Raw genomic sequence first — 15074 nt, 5'->3', positions numbered from 1 at the left:
AACTATTCTGTATGACACTGCAATGGTAGGTACATGACATTATGTATTTGTTAAAACCCATAGAACCATACAACACAAAGGGTGAACCTTAAGATAAATTGTGAACTTTAGTCAATAATGTATCAATATTGGTTTATCAGTTGTAACAAACGTAGCACGCTAATGCAAGACGTTAACAATAGGAAGCCATATGTGTAGTAGGGAGAGGGAATACATGGGAAATCTGTACTACCTGTTCAATTTTTCTATAAACCTAAAACAGAAAATCTATTAACAAAATATCAGCTTGCCACTGTGGCTCATTCCTGTAGTCTCAGTACTTTCCAAGGCTGAGGCTGGAAGGTTGCTTTAGTCCAGGTGTTTGAGGCTGCCATGAGCTATGGTCCCACCACTACACTCTAGCCTGGGTGACAGAGCAAGATCTTGCTTAAAAAAAAAAAAAAAAATTGTATTCTCACCACCAACATATGAGAGTGCTTCTTTCCCAACAGCCTCACCAACAGAGTGCGCTGTCATATTTTTACAATTTTTAATCTGATGTGTGAATGTAGTTTTCATTTGCAGTTATTTAATTTTGAGTGACATTGAACATCTTTTCACATATTTATGGCTTTTTATGTATGTGTGAATTGTCTGTTTATAGCTTTTGCCCATTTTTCTATCAGATTGTTGTTCTTATTTTCGCCTAATTTTTTTTTTTTTTTTTTGAGACAGGGTCTCACTCTGTTGCCCAGGCTGGAGTGCAGTGGTGCGATCACAACTTACTGCAGCCTCAACCTCCTGGGCTCAAACAATCCTCCCACCTCAGCCTCCTGAGTAGCTGGGACCACAGGCACGCATCACCACACCTGGCTAATTTTTAAATTTTTTGTAGAGGCAGGATCTCCCTGTGTTGCCCAAGCTGGTCTTGAACTCCTGGGATCAAGTTATCCTCCTGCCTTGGCTTCCCAAAGTACTGGGATTAGCTGGACGCGGTGGCTCACGCCTGTAATCCCAGCACTTTGGGAGGCTGAGGCAGGTGAATCACAAGGTCAGGTGTTCGAGACCAGCCTGGACAACATGGGGAAACCCCGTCTCTACTAAAAATAGAAAAAAATGAGCCGGGCATAGTGGCGGGTGCCTGTCATCTCAGCTACTCGGCAGGCTGAGGCAGGAGAATAGCTTGAACCTGGGATGCGGAGGTTGCAGTGAGCCGAGATCACTCCACTGCACTCCAGCCTGGGCAACAGAACGAGACTCTGTCTCAAAAAAACCAAAGTACTGGGATTACAGACCTGAGCCACCATGCCTAGCCCTCTTTTTAAATTTTTAAATTAAAGGTGGGCATAGTGGCTCATGTCTGTAATCCCAGCCATTTGGGAGGCCAAGGTGGGAGAATTGTTTGACCCTAGAAGGCTGAGACCAGCCTGGGCAACATAGGGAGACCCGACCTCTACAAAAATATTTAAAAATTAGCCAGGCATGGTGACGCGTGCCTGTGGTCCCAGTCCCAGCTACTTGAGAGGCAGGGGTGGAAGGATTGCTTGAGCCCATCATGCCACTGCACTCTAGCCTCGGTGACAGAGCGAGACCCTGTCTCAAAAAGAATTTTTTAAATTAAACTTTTTATTTTGAAATACTTGTAGATTCACATGTAATTGTAAGAAATAACACAGAGAGATCCTATGTCCTCTTTACTCTATTTCTGGCAATGGTAACTTTTCATTTATTGAGATAGAGTCTCACTCTGTCACCCAGGCTGGAGTGCAGTGGCATGATCTTGGCTCACTGCAACCTCCACCTCCCGGGTTCAAGCGACTCTCGTGCCTCATCCTCCCGAGTCGCTGGGATTACAGGTGCATGTAAACACACCTGGCTAATTTTTGTATTTTTAGTAGAGACGGGGTTTCACTATGTTGGCCAGGCTGGTCTAGAATTCCTGACCTCAAGTGATCCACCCACTTTGGCATCCCAAAGTGCTGGGGCGTAAGCCACCATGCCCAGCCCAATGGTAACATCATGCAGAGTGAGAGTACAGCATCATACCAGGACACTACAGTGACGCAGTCAAGGTATAGAATGTCCATTTCCACAAGAACAGCTCCTGTTGCTCTCTCCAGGCAATCATAGCCCCTACAGGATATGGGATACAGATTAGTGGTTTCCAGTGAATAGGGACTGGGAGGAGGAATGGGGGTGGGAGGGAGGTGGATGTGCATATAAATGGGCAACACGAGGGATCTTTATGGTGATGGAACTTTTCAGTATCTTGACCATGATGATGAATACATGGACTTATACAGGTGATAAAATTGTGTAGAACTTAACACAAACACAGACACATGCACACAATGTAGAAGTAAAATGAGGAAAATCTGAATATGATCAATGGATTCTATCCGTATTGATACACTGGTCATGATGTTAGATTATATTTTTGCAAATGTTACCCTTGGGGGAAACTGGGCAAGGTGTACAAGAGATTGCTGTATTATTTCTTACAACTGATTGGGAATCTCCTTTTATCTCAAAATAAAAAGCTTAATTAAAACGAGAATTTTCATAGCAGCTTTATTCATAATCACCAAACACTGGAAGGAGTTCATGTAGCCAGAGAATAGGTAAACACTCTGTGGTTTATCCCTATAGTGAAATATCACTCAGCAAGAAATATGAATAAACAACTTATAAACATGCTTAACCTCAGAAATATACTGAATGAAAGAAACCTCAGAAAAGAGTACTTAATGTATGATTCCATATGTGTGGCATCTAGAATGTCCAAAAATAATCAATCTATGGTGGAAAAAAAATAGAACAGTGGTTGCCTGGTGAAGGGGCAGGCACATTTGGTTTGGGAATGTTCTCTAACCCCCTTGTTAGGGGTTAGGTTACAAAAGTATACACATTTGTCATTAGATAAAAAGTGGGAAAAAAACATAATCAGATGGTACACTTAAAATTTGTGTGTTATGTTATATGTAAATTGTACCTCAAAAGAAAAACAAGAGCCACAAACAAATAACAAACTTTAGTTAATAATGTGCAAACAGAAGTATTTGAATAGGGGAAGTATACTGTCGCTTGCAACTTAATTTGAAATGCCCCAGAAAACAAAAGCAAGATGTATAGTAGAAAGGATAAATGGATACATATGTGATAAAGCAAGTAGAATATAAAATATAAGTCTTTTCAACTTTTCTGTGTGTTTGAGAATGTTCATAATAAGATGATGGAGGAAAAAGTTTTTGATCCAGCGGTTTGAGACGCCATCATGATCAGGTACTAAATTTTCATGTGAACTTGAGTCTGTTCCTGTACTTTCTTTCTTTCTTTCTTTTTTTTTTTTTTTAAGACAGAGTCTCACTCTGCCACCCAGGCTGGAGTGCAGTGGTGCAACCTCTGCTCACTACAACCTCTGCCTCCTGGGTTCAAGTGATTCTCCTGTCTCAGCCTCCTGAGTAGCTGGGACCATACGTGCGTGCCACCACACCCAGCTAATCTTTGTATTTTTAGTAGAGACAAGAGTTTCACCATGTTGGCCAGGCTGGTCTCAAACTCCTGACCTCAAGTGATCTGCCGGCCTCAACCTCCCAAAGTGCTGGGATTACAGGCGTGAGCCACTGCACCCAGCCAGGTTTTGCACATTTTAGGTTTATTCCTAAGTATTTGACCTTCTTTTGTGCTGTTACATATAGAGTGTTTGCTACCACTGTATACTCTGACTGGTTGAGATTTGCGTATATGTAGGGCATTATTGATTCCTGTGTGTCAATTTTATTTATTTATTTTTAATGTTTTCCACTCTGTTTTATGGTACTGAACTGTGTGTTAATTTTATATCCCAGTTATATTCGTGAATTCTTTTGTCTCAGTAACTTTATCATTGACTCTCCAAACACAATTTTAATCCTAAACCTAACTTTCACTGTAATTCTAGCCTAACAAGACCCTAACTAGCATCAACCCAAAAGCTAAGTCTGTCATTAATTTTAATCCTAACCCTATTTCTATCCCTAATCATAAATCTAACCATAACATTAAGTCTGACTCAAGCCTAATCTAACTTTTACCTTAAACCTAACCCTAGTCAAACCCCAAAGTTATCACCTATATTAAATAAAACATAACCTTACCAAAACAGAATACAAATCTTAATCCAAGAGCTCTCTCCAAGCCTAACTCCTGACCCTAACAACAAATAGCTCTGCTAATAAACTTTATCCTAATTATAACAATTACCCACATCCACACTCTAATCCTAATTCTGAATTTAATATAATCTGTCACTAACAATACTCCAACCACACCCAATCCCCAAATTAGCATTAATTCTAAACCCTAACACTAAGCCTAACCCAAATATAATTTAATCCTAACCTGAACTTCAAACCTAAAACTAACTCTAACCTTAAATTTAACCCTAAACTAACTGTAACCCTAACTCTAACTCCAGCTCTGAGAATCAACGTTACCTCAACTCTACCCCATTAACCTAAACACTAAAGATATCCTTAACTCCACCCCAACTCTAAATGTAATCCTCACGCCAACCAAATATTAAGCCTAACCATAATCATAAATATAATAGTATTGCCAAAACTAATTCAAATTTAACTCTAACACCAAATTTAGCCCTAACCCAATACTAATTCTAACTCTAATATTTGAACTAACCCCAAATATTACCTTACTATAGTCATGAACTTCACCAAATTGCCAACTCTAACCCTAACTCCAAGACTATCGTTAACCTTCAATTTAACTGTTAATAATACCACTAAACCTCGGCACTAATCTTTACCCTCATGTTAACTCTATCATTAAGCAAGCCCTGGAATAACAAAACTCCTATGTAAACCCTTACTCTAATTCTAATTCTAACCCCAACTCTACAACTAAAAACTATAGTCCTAATGCTCATTTTAATAACCCTAAGCCCAGTGCCAACTCTAGAACTAAATTTATCCTGAAACCTAATACTAACCCCAACAAGAAACAGAGCTCTAATTTGAATAAATAATCCAACTCGAAATCTGTTACTGTTTTTTTTTCTTTTTTTGAGACAGAGTCTCGCCCTGTCACCCAGGCTGGAGGGCAACGGTGTGATCTCGGCTCACTGCAAGATCCATCTCCCGGGTTCAAATGATTCTCCTGCCTCAGCCTCCCGAATAGCTGGGATTACAGGTGCCCGGCACCACACCCAGCTATTTTTTGTATTTTTAGTAGAGACAGGTTTCACCATGCTGGCCAGGATGGTCTTGAACAGCTGACCTCGTGATCTGCCCTCCTTGGCCTCCCAAAGAGCTGGGATTACAGGCGTGAGCCACCGCACCCAGCCACTGTTTTTATATTTTACTGTCTAATCAGATTCAAAGAACTGTGTCATCTGACAGGCACATTTCCCCCTAATTTGCTGTGAATGTTAAAATTCTAAAGAGAAATTATGTGATGGTTTTCAGAGAGATTAGTGTCTATTCCAGGAAGACCCCTTCTCTGACACCTGGATCTCATTACCAGATCCTAGGCTGTTTCTTGTCATTTCTAGAACTTCTCCTGAGTATTTGCACAGTTAGTCAGACTTTGGGGGAGTAACTCATACTAACCCAAACCTATCAGACAAATGTATAATGCAAATCACCAATTTATTGTGAGTGTGGAGTTGTATACAAAATGGACAACCAGCCCATTTGTACAACTAGAACTCTGAAGCACAGCCTGCAGCCACCTACCCAGGAAAACAACCTTCTTTTTTTTTTTTTGAGACAGAGTCTTACTCTGTTGCCCAGGCTGGAGTTCAGTGGCACGATCTCGGCTCACTGCAACCTCCGCCTCCCGGGTTCAATTGATTCTCTTGCCTCAGCCTCCTGAGTAGCTGGGATTACAGGCGTCCGCCACCATGCCTGGCTAATTATTGTATTTTTAGTAGAGACGGTTTTACCATGTTGGCCAGACTGGTCTTGAACTCCTGGGCTCAAGTGATCTATCTGCCTCGACCTCCCAAAGTGCTGGGATTGCAGGCGTGAGGCACCGAGCCCAGCTACGACCTCTTTTATCTACAGTAACCAGCCTGGGGTTTCAGCCTGCTATAAGTCAAACTTGCAGGAAGCCAGGTGCTATCGCTAGTGACAATCTAGGAAGCTAGTAATTGGAACGGTGGCTCACACCTGTAATCCCAGCACTTTGGGAGACTGAGGTGGAGGATCTCTTGAGACCAGGAGTTCAAGGCCAGCCTGGGCAACATAGCAAGACCCCATCTCCACAAAAAATTTAAAAATTAGCCAGGTGTGGTGGTGCTCATCTGTACTCCCAGCTACTGAGACGGCTGAGGCAGGAGGATCACATGAGCCTGGAAATTCAAGGTTACAGTAAGCTATGATTGTGTCACTGCACTCCAGCCTGGGCAATAGGACAAGCCCTGTCTCAAAAAAAAATTAGCATCTTAACAATTTTCAAGTGCACAGTTCAATTTTCAAGTGGTGTTAAGTACATTCACATTGACGTGCAATCACTACATCCATCTCCAGAACTTTTTCATCTTCCCAAACTGAATTTCTGTCCCCATTAAACACTAACTCCCCATTTCCCTTCCCCCAGCCCCTGGCAGCCACCATTCTACTTTCTGTCTGTATTAATTTGATGACTCTAGGTTCCTCATATAAGTGGAATCAGACAGGATTTATTTTTGTGACTGGCTTATTTCACTTAGCATAATGTCCTCAGGGTTCATCCATATTGTAGCATGTGTCAGAATTTTCATCCTTTTTAAGGCTGAATAATATTCCACTGCTTGTATATACCACATTTTGTTGGTCCATTCATCCATCAATGGACACTTGGCTTGCTTCCACTTTTTAACTATTGTGAATAATGCTGCTATATGTATGGATGTACAAATGTCTCCTCAAGATCCCTTTCAACTCTTTTATACATATACCCAGAATTGGGATTGCTGGATCATATGAGAGTTTTTTAAAATTTTTTTGAGGAACTGACATACTGTATTCTATAGAGGCTACTGCCAAATTTTTATTTTTAACTCCTCTTTTTAAGATCTGTGAAGAGCTTCTGTCTTAGTCCATTTGTGCTGCTATAAAAGAGTATCACAGACTTCCCAACACGAAGAAAAGATAAATGTTTGAGGTGAAGAATATCCCAATTGCCCTGATTTGATGATTAATATTGTATACTTGCCTGGATGTGGTGGCTTACGCCTGTAATCTCAGCACTTTGGGAGGCAGAGGCAGGTGGATCACTTGAAGTCAGGAGTTCGAGACTAGCCTGGCCAACATGGTGAAATCCCATCTCTACTGAAAATACAAAAATTAGCCAAGCATGGTGGGGGGTGCCTGTGATCCCAGCTACTCAGGAGGCTGGGGCAGGAGAATCGCCTGAGCCAGGGGAGCGGAAGATGCAGTGAGCCAAGATAGCACCACTGCATTCCAGCTTGGGTGACAGAGTGAGACTCCATCTCAAAAAAAAAAATTATATACATGTATCGAAATGTCATACGTACCCTCCAAATATGTACAACTATGATATATCAATTTAAAAAAGAATATCACAAACTAAATAATTTACAAAGAAAAGAAATTTATTTGTCACAGTTCTGAAGACTGGGAAGTCCAAGATCAAGTTGCCACCATCAGGTGAGGGCCCTCTGCTGTGTCATCTCATGGCAGAAGGCAGAAAGGCAAGACAGCAAGCTAGCCAAGTGCTGCATGAAGCCTCTTTTATAAGAGCGTTAATCTCATTCACTTATTTATCCCATTTATGTATTCATTCCTTATTAGGAAGGAGCCCTCATGGTGTAATCACCTCTTAAAGGTCCCATCTCTTAATGTCAGCACACTGGCAACATCTGAATTTTGGAGATACATCCAAACCATAGCATTCTGCTCCATACCCTCCCCAAAACTTATGTCCTTCTCACATACAAAATGCATTCATTTCATTCCAATAGCCCCAAAAGTCTTAACTCCTTCCAGAATCAACTCAAAAGTCTAAAATCAAAAGTCTCATGTAAATCAAATATGAGTGAGACTCAAGGTGTGATTCTTCCTGAGGCAAATTGTTCTCCAGCTGTGAATCTGTGGAATCAAACAAGTACATGTTTCCAAAATACAATAGAGGAACAGGCATAGCATAAACATTCTCATTCCAAAAGGGTGCAATAGGAAAGAAGGAAGGAGTAACAGGTCCCAAGTAAGTCCAAAACCCAACAGAATAAATAACATTAAATCTTAAGACTTAGTAATATTTGGCTAGGTGTGACAGCTCACCCCTGTAATCCCAGCACTTGAGGCCAAGGTGGGAGGATTGCTTGAGTCCATGAGTTCAAGACCAGCCTGGACAACATAGCGAGAACCCACCTCTGCTTTAAAAAAAAAAATAGGTCGGGTGCAGTGGCTCACATCTGTAATCCTAGCACTTTGGGAGGCCAAGGTGGGCAGATCACCTGAGGTTGGGAGTTCGAGCCCAGCCTGACCAACATGGAGAAACCCCATCTCTACTAAAAATACAAAATTAGCAGGGCATGGTGGTGCATACCTGTAATCCCAGCTACTTAGGAGGCTGAAGCAGGAGAATCGCTTGAACCCAGGAGGCGGAGGTTGGGGTGAGCTGAGATCGCACATTGCATCCCAGCCTGGGCAACAAGAGCAAAACTCTGTCTTAAAACAAAACAAAACAAAACGAAACAAAACAAAATTATCCAGCCATAGTGGCAGGTGCCTGCAATCCCAGCTACTCGGGAAGCTGAGGCAGGAGAATCGCTTGAGCCCGGGGAGGTGGAGGTTGCAGTGAGCCGAGATGGCACCACTGCACTCCAGCCTGGGCGACAGAGCAGTTTCAAAAAAATTTTTTTAAAATAAATAAATACATAAATTTTAAGTAAAAAATAAATGTAAAATTAAAAAATATTTTTTTAAATTAAAAAAGAATAATAATCTTCTTTGACTTCATGTCCTGCCATCTGAACAGAGTGGGGCAGGGGTTGGGCTCCCAAGGCCTTGGGCAGCCCTGACTCCATGGCTTTGTTGGCCACAGACCACGCTCAAGTTTCATGCATTGAATTTTCATGCCCGCTGGTGACTTTACAGGTCTGAGGTCTTGGGGGCAGCCCCACTCCCATGGCTCCATTAAGCATTGCTCTAGTGGATGCTCTCATTTGTGGCTCTCCCCCTGCAGCAAGTCACTACCTGGACCCTGAGGCTGTTTGAGGCATCTTTTGGAATGTAGGTGGAGGCAGCTATGCTTCTACAGCTTGTGCACTCTGTGCACCTGCAGAGTTAGCACTATGTTGATGCCACCAAGGCTCACTGCTTGTGTCCTCTTGAGTGGGCAGCCCACTTGTGGTATGGCAACTCAGCCACACCTGAGCCCACTTGAGCCACAGCTGGGGTGGCCAAGGACTGCTGTGTGAGAGTGCGGAACAGAGACCTGAGGTGGCCCTGGACAGCAAGCCCCAAGGTCCCTTGGGCATCTTGGACCCCTCCCTTGAAACTGTTCTGCCCTCAAGGCCTTATCACTCTAAGCCTGTGATGGGTATGGCAGCCCTGAAGATATCTGGAATGCCTTCAAAGTCACTCTCCCATTGTCTGGATGAATAGTACCTGGCTTCCTTCTAGCCATAATCTCCCGATTAAATGGTTGTTTGGCCACACCCTTAGTTTTCTTTCTTAAACACACTTTTTTATTCTTTCTATTCTGACCAGTCTGGGAATTTTCCAAATCTTTACATTCTACTTCCCTTTTAATTAAAAACTCTGTCTTTCATCTTTCTCTGTCTTTCTCGCATCTCACACTTTACCATAAGCAGGTAAGAGAAGCCATGCACCATCCCAAACATTTTGCTGCCTAGAGATTTATTCTGCCAAATACCCTAGTTCATAGCTCTCAAGTTCTGCTTTCCATACATTAAGTCCTAGGACACAAACACAGTTCTGTAAAGTTCTTAGCAATTGTATAACAAGGATGGCCTTTCCTCTAATTTTTAAAAATTTTTTTTATTAAAAAAAATTTTTTTTGAGATGGAGTCTTGCTCTGTCACCCAGGCTGGGGTGCAGTGGGGCGTTCTCAGCTCACTGCAGCCTCCGCCTCCTGGGTTCAAGCGATTCTCCTGCCTCAGCCTCCCGAGTAGCTGGGACTACAGGTGCACACCACCACACCTGACTAATTTTTGTATTTTTAGTAGAGACATGGTTTTGCCATGTTGGCCAGGTGGTCTCAAACTCCTGACCACAAATGATCCACCTGCCTCAGCCTCCCGCTCTTGGTACCACCCTACTCCTGGTATCAATTTCTGCTTTAGTCCATTTGTGTTGCTATGACAGAATACCACAGGCTGGGTAACTAATAATGAAAAGAAATTTACTTCTCACAGTTCTGGAGGCTAGGAAGTCCAAGATCAAGTTACCAGCACGTGGTAAGGGCTATCTTTCTGTGTCATCTCATGGCAAAAGGTAGAAGGTCAAGAGAGCAAACCAGCTAAATGCTGCATGAAGCCTCTTTTGTAAGGGCCTTAATCCCATTACTACCCAAGAAGTCCTCATGGCATAATCATCTCTCTTTTTTTTTTTTGAGACAGAGTTTTGCTCTTGTTGCCCAGGCTAGAGTGCGATGGTGTGATCTTGGCTCACTGTAGCCTCTGCCTCCTGGGTTCAAGTGATTCTCCTGCCTCAGCCTCCTGAGTAGCTGGGATTACAGGTACCCACCACCACACCCAGCTAATTTTTTGTATTTTTAGTAGAGATTTTCACCATGTTGGCCAGGCTGGTCTCGAACTCCTTGCCTCAAGTAATCCCCCTGCCTTGGCCTTCCAAAGTGCTGGGATTACAGATCCCCTGCGCCCGGCCAACCTCTTAAACGCCTCACCTCTTAGTACCAGCACATTGGCAACACCTGAATTTCGGAAGGGATACAGTCAAACCATGGCACTATCACTTTCCTAAGAACACATTTTTTCCAGACAAGCCCGGAACAACTGGGTGGTCACAATCACCTAGACTGGCCTGGCCTTCCCAAGCCTCTGTGCCATTCTCTGGTGCTCAGCCTCTTACTTCACACTTGCTCCTGTCCAATCCACCCATGTGGCTTGTCACTAGCCTCATTCATGAGAGTAATGGGTTTTCACACTCAGAGGCTGCTTGCTGGCTCTGCGCTGTCACCTCCACACCCAGCCTGTCCTTGCAGCAGCTGTGGTCAATTCTTTTCTGCTCTGTCTCCCTCTGCTCAGGCTGGGGTCACAGCAGTGTGGTGGGGTCAGCCCTGTGTGGGGAGGAACACTCAGCATGGCTTATTGCTAAGGAAGAGCTGGGAGGTTTCTGTCCTGTTTTGTTCACTTGGAAAATGTATTGATTGCTTGGTGGCACATTTTTCTGATAAACAGGGCAGAGTAATGGATGGTGTATGGGAACCGGACCTGGGGAAGCTAACCCCACACTGCTATGATACAGACCTTGTGATATGCAGCATTTCTCCATCTGCAGGATTATTATTCTGTTTGCTCAGCTCAGTGAAGATTTAAACTGAACCGATGGTCATGTTCCTTTAGATTTGCTTTCTAGAATATTCTGACCTTTTGTAGCCTGTAAGGATTTTTTTCTCCAAGCAAAAGTAAAAGCAAGAGCATATCTTGGTTGCATTGGGTGTTACTAAAGTGATTTGTGCAGGTCTCTGAGTCTCAGGACTTCTCCCAGCCCCTGCTCTGTGGGAGCCAGTACCCTTGGACTTCTCTACCAGGTGCTGGAGGTGGAGGCACCACAGATGAGGCCTATTCCCACCCCATTATATGCATGTTGACCACAGCCAGGTTGAATTTCCCAGGTCCAACCTCAAAAAGTACCATCTCCCAACTGACAGGGATGGAGGAAACTGTTTTGGCTAGTTTAAGGGGCAGGTAGGGGTCAACAGAAAGCTGCCTACCCCCACCCTGCTGCTTATCTTGGTCCTGGGTGGCCTTGGTCCAAGGTTGCTTATTTTAGTCCAAGATGGAGCTGGCCTCAACCCCTGATGAAATACTGCTCTCCTGCTGAGATCTCAGCACATAGGGGAACCATGGGAGCACAGACAACCCCTGGCCTATAGCCACTCTACCCTGCCACCTATAAACTGGCATGACTTGGCAGCATTCATTGTAGCAATTTTGGGGAAAATAGGAAAATATCTGCAAAAACAGGATAGAAACCCCCCGCAATCCCACCAGCTGGACACATGCACTCTCAATGTTATATTCCATCTTTTTTTTTCTACCTACACAGACAGAGAACAGATTCTATGACAGTTTTGTTTCTGACTACCCTGGCCAGCAGCGCCTCTCTCCAGCCCCTCCCAGCATCTTCCCTAGATCCATCTCACACATCAAGGTGGGGTCTGGGCTCCTGGGAGGGACAGTGTGTCACAGTGCTCTCTGTGGCCTCCAGCTCAAGTATCTTGTGAGCCTGCAGCAGAGTGACAGCAAGCCAGGGGTTACTGCTCCATCTGTTCTTCAGGAGCTCCGGGGGCTGAGCATCACTTTAGGCCAGGACAGAGCTTCCAGAAGACATGGCTGCATTCTAGGGGAGGCGGGGAGCGTTGTGGGCAAAGCTCTGACCCTTCTGGGGCTCAGAAGCAGTTTTTGGAGAGGATGAGTTTGTCAATGCCCACCTGTGGTGCCTATGCACCCACATGGCTGTAGGACCTGCTGTCTGGCCAGGGCACTTGCCCCTCCTCTCCCACCAGGCAGGGAGGGGGTCACAGCAGACAGAGGCCAGAGCCAGCTTTTCCCTGCATGGAAAAGGAGCACCCTGGAGACCACTGGAGAATGGCCTACAGTCCGTGAATTAAAAAAAAAAGCGGGGAGTTGTTGGGGGAGGCCGGGCATGGTGGCTCATGCCTGTAACCTCAGCACTTTGGGAGGCCGAGGCAGGTGGATTGCTTGAGGCCAGGAGTTCAAGACTAGCCCGGCCAACATGGTGAAGCCCCTTCTCCGCAAAAAAAAAATATAAATTAGCTGGACGTGGTGACACACGCCAGTAGACTCAGACACTCAGGAAGCTGAGGCATGAGAATTGCTTGAACCTGGGAGGCGGAGGTTGCAGGGAGTTACAGATTGCAGTGAGCCAAGATCGCACCACTGCACTCCAGCCTGGGTGACAGAGTAAGGTTCTGTCTAAAAAAAAAAGAAAATAAAAAGTGGGGCAGGGGCAAAGAATTTTGAATAAACTGGCCGGGTGCGGTGGCTCACACCTGTAATCCCAGCACTTTGGGAGGCCGAGGCAGGTGGATAACGAGGTCAGGAGATCGAGACCATCCTGGCTAACACGATGAAACCCCATCTCTAATAAAAGTACAAAAAATTAGCCGGGCATGATGGCGGGCGCCTGTAGTCCCAGCTGAGCCAGGAGAATGGCGTGAACCCCGGAGGCGGAGCTTGCAGTGAGCTGAGATCACGCCACTGCACTCCAGCCTGGGCGACACAGCGAGACTCCATCTCAAAAAAAAAAAAAAAGAATAAACATTCCTTCAAAGACGATATATGAATGGCCAATAAGCACATGAAAAGTTGTCCAACATCATTCATTATTAGGGAAATGCACATCAAAACTGCAATTAGGTAAGACTTCACATCCTTTAGGAAGGCTGTTAAAAACAAAAAAACCACTTTGGGAGCCTGAGGCGGGCAGATCACCCGAGATCAGGAGTTCGAGACCAGCCTGGCCAACATGGTGAAACCCTGTCTATACTAAAAATACAAAAATTAGCCAGGCATGGTGGCGGGCACCTGTAACCCCAGCTACTCGGGAGGCTGTGGCAGGAGGATCGCTTGAACCCAGGAGGCAGAAATTGCAGTGAGCTGAGACCACCCCATTGCACTCCAGCCTGGGCAACAGAGCAAAATTCCATCTCAGAAAAACAACACAAGGCTGGGCGCGGTGGCTCACGCCTATAATCCCAGAACTTTGGGAGGCCAAGGCGGGCGGATCACGAGGTCAGGAGATTGAGACCATTCTGGCTAATACGGTGAAACCCTGTCTCTACTAAAAGATACAAGAAAAAAAAAAAAAAAAAAAGCCAGGCGTGGTGGCCGGCGCCTGTAGTCCCAGCTACTCAGGAGGCTGAGGCAGGAGAATGGCGTGAACCCGGGAGGTGGAGCTTACAGTGAGCCGAGATCGCGCCACTGCCCTTCAGCCTGGGCAACAGAGCGAGACTCTGTCAAAAAAAGAAAAAAAAGTAAAACAAAACAAAACAAAAACACCAAAACTTGGCCGGACGCAGTGGCTCACGCCTGTAATCCCAGCACTTTGGGAGGCTGAGATGGGCAGATCACGAGGTCAGGAGATCGAGACCATCCTGGTTAACACGGTGAAACCCCGTCTCTAATAAAAATACAAAAAAATTAGCCAGGTGTGATGGCGGGCGCCTGTAGCCCCAGCTATTCGGGAGGCTGAGGCAGGAGAATGGCATGAACCCGGGAGGCAGAGCTTGCAGTGAGCCGAGATTGCGCCACTGCACTCCAGCCTGGGCGACAGAGCAAGGCTCCGTCTCAAACACACACACACACACACACACACACACACACACACACACACACACACCCCAAAACTTCAGAAAATAACATATTGGCATAGATGTAGAGAAGCTGGAACACCATATATTAGTTGTGGGAATGTAAAATGGTGCAGCCACTTTGAAAAGCCATCTGGTGGTTCCCCAGAAAGTCAAACATAGATTTACCATTTGATGGCTGGGCCCAGTGGCTCATGCCTGTAATCCCAGCACTTTGGGAGGCCGAAGTGGGCAGATCACCTGAGGTTGGGAGTTTGAGACCAGCCTGACCAACATGGAGAAACCCCATCTCTGCTAAAAATACAAAATTAGCCAGGCGTGGTGGCGCATCCCTGTAATCCTAGCTACTTGGGAGGCTGAGGCAGGAGAATCGCTTGAACCCAGGAGGCAGAGGTTGCAGTGAGCCGAGATCACACCATTGCACTGCAGCCTGGGCAACAAGAGTAAAACTCCATCTCAAAACAAAACAAAACAAAAAACAAACAAAAAAAGAACTACCATTTGACCCAGAGATTCCACTCCTAGATACATACCAAGAGAATTGGAAA

The sequence above is a fragment of the Hylobates moloch genome, unplaced genomic scaffold (assembly GCF_009828535.3).
Source record: "Hylobates moloch isolate HMO894 unplaced genomic scaffold, HMol_V3 SCAFFOLD_1, whole genome shotgun sequence".
Lineage (NCBI taxonomy): Eukaryota > Metazoa > Chordata > Mammalia > Primates > Hylobatidae > Hylobates > Hylobates moloch.
Note: the sequence above shows the minus strand (reverse complement) of the source record.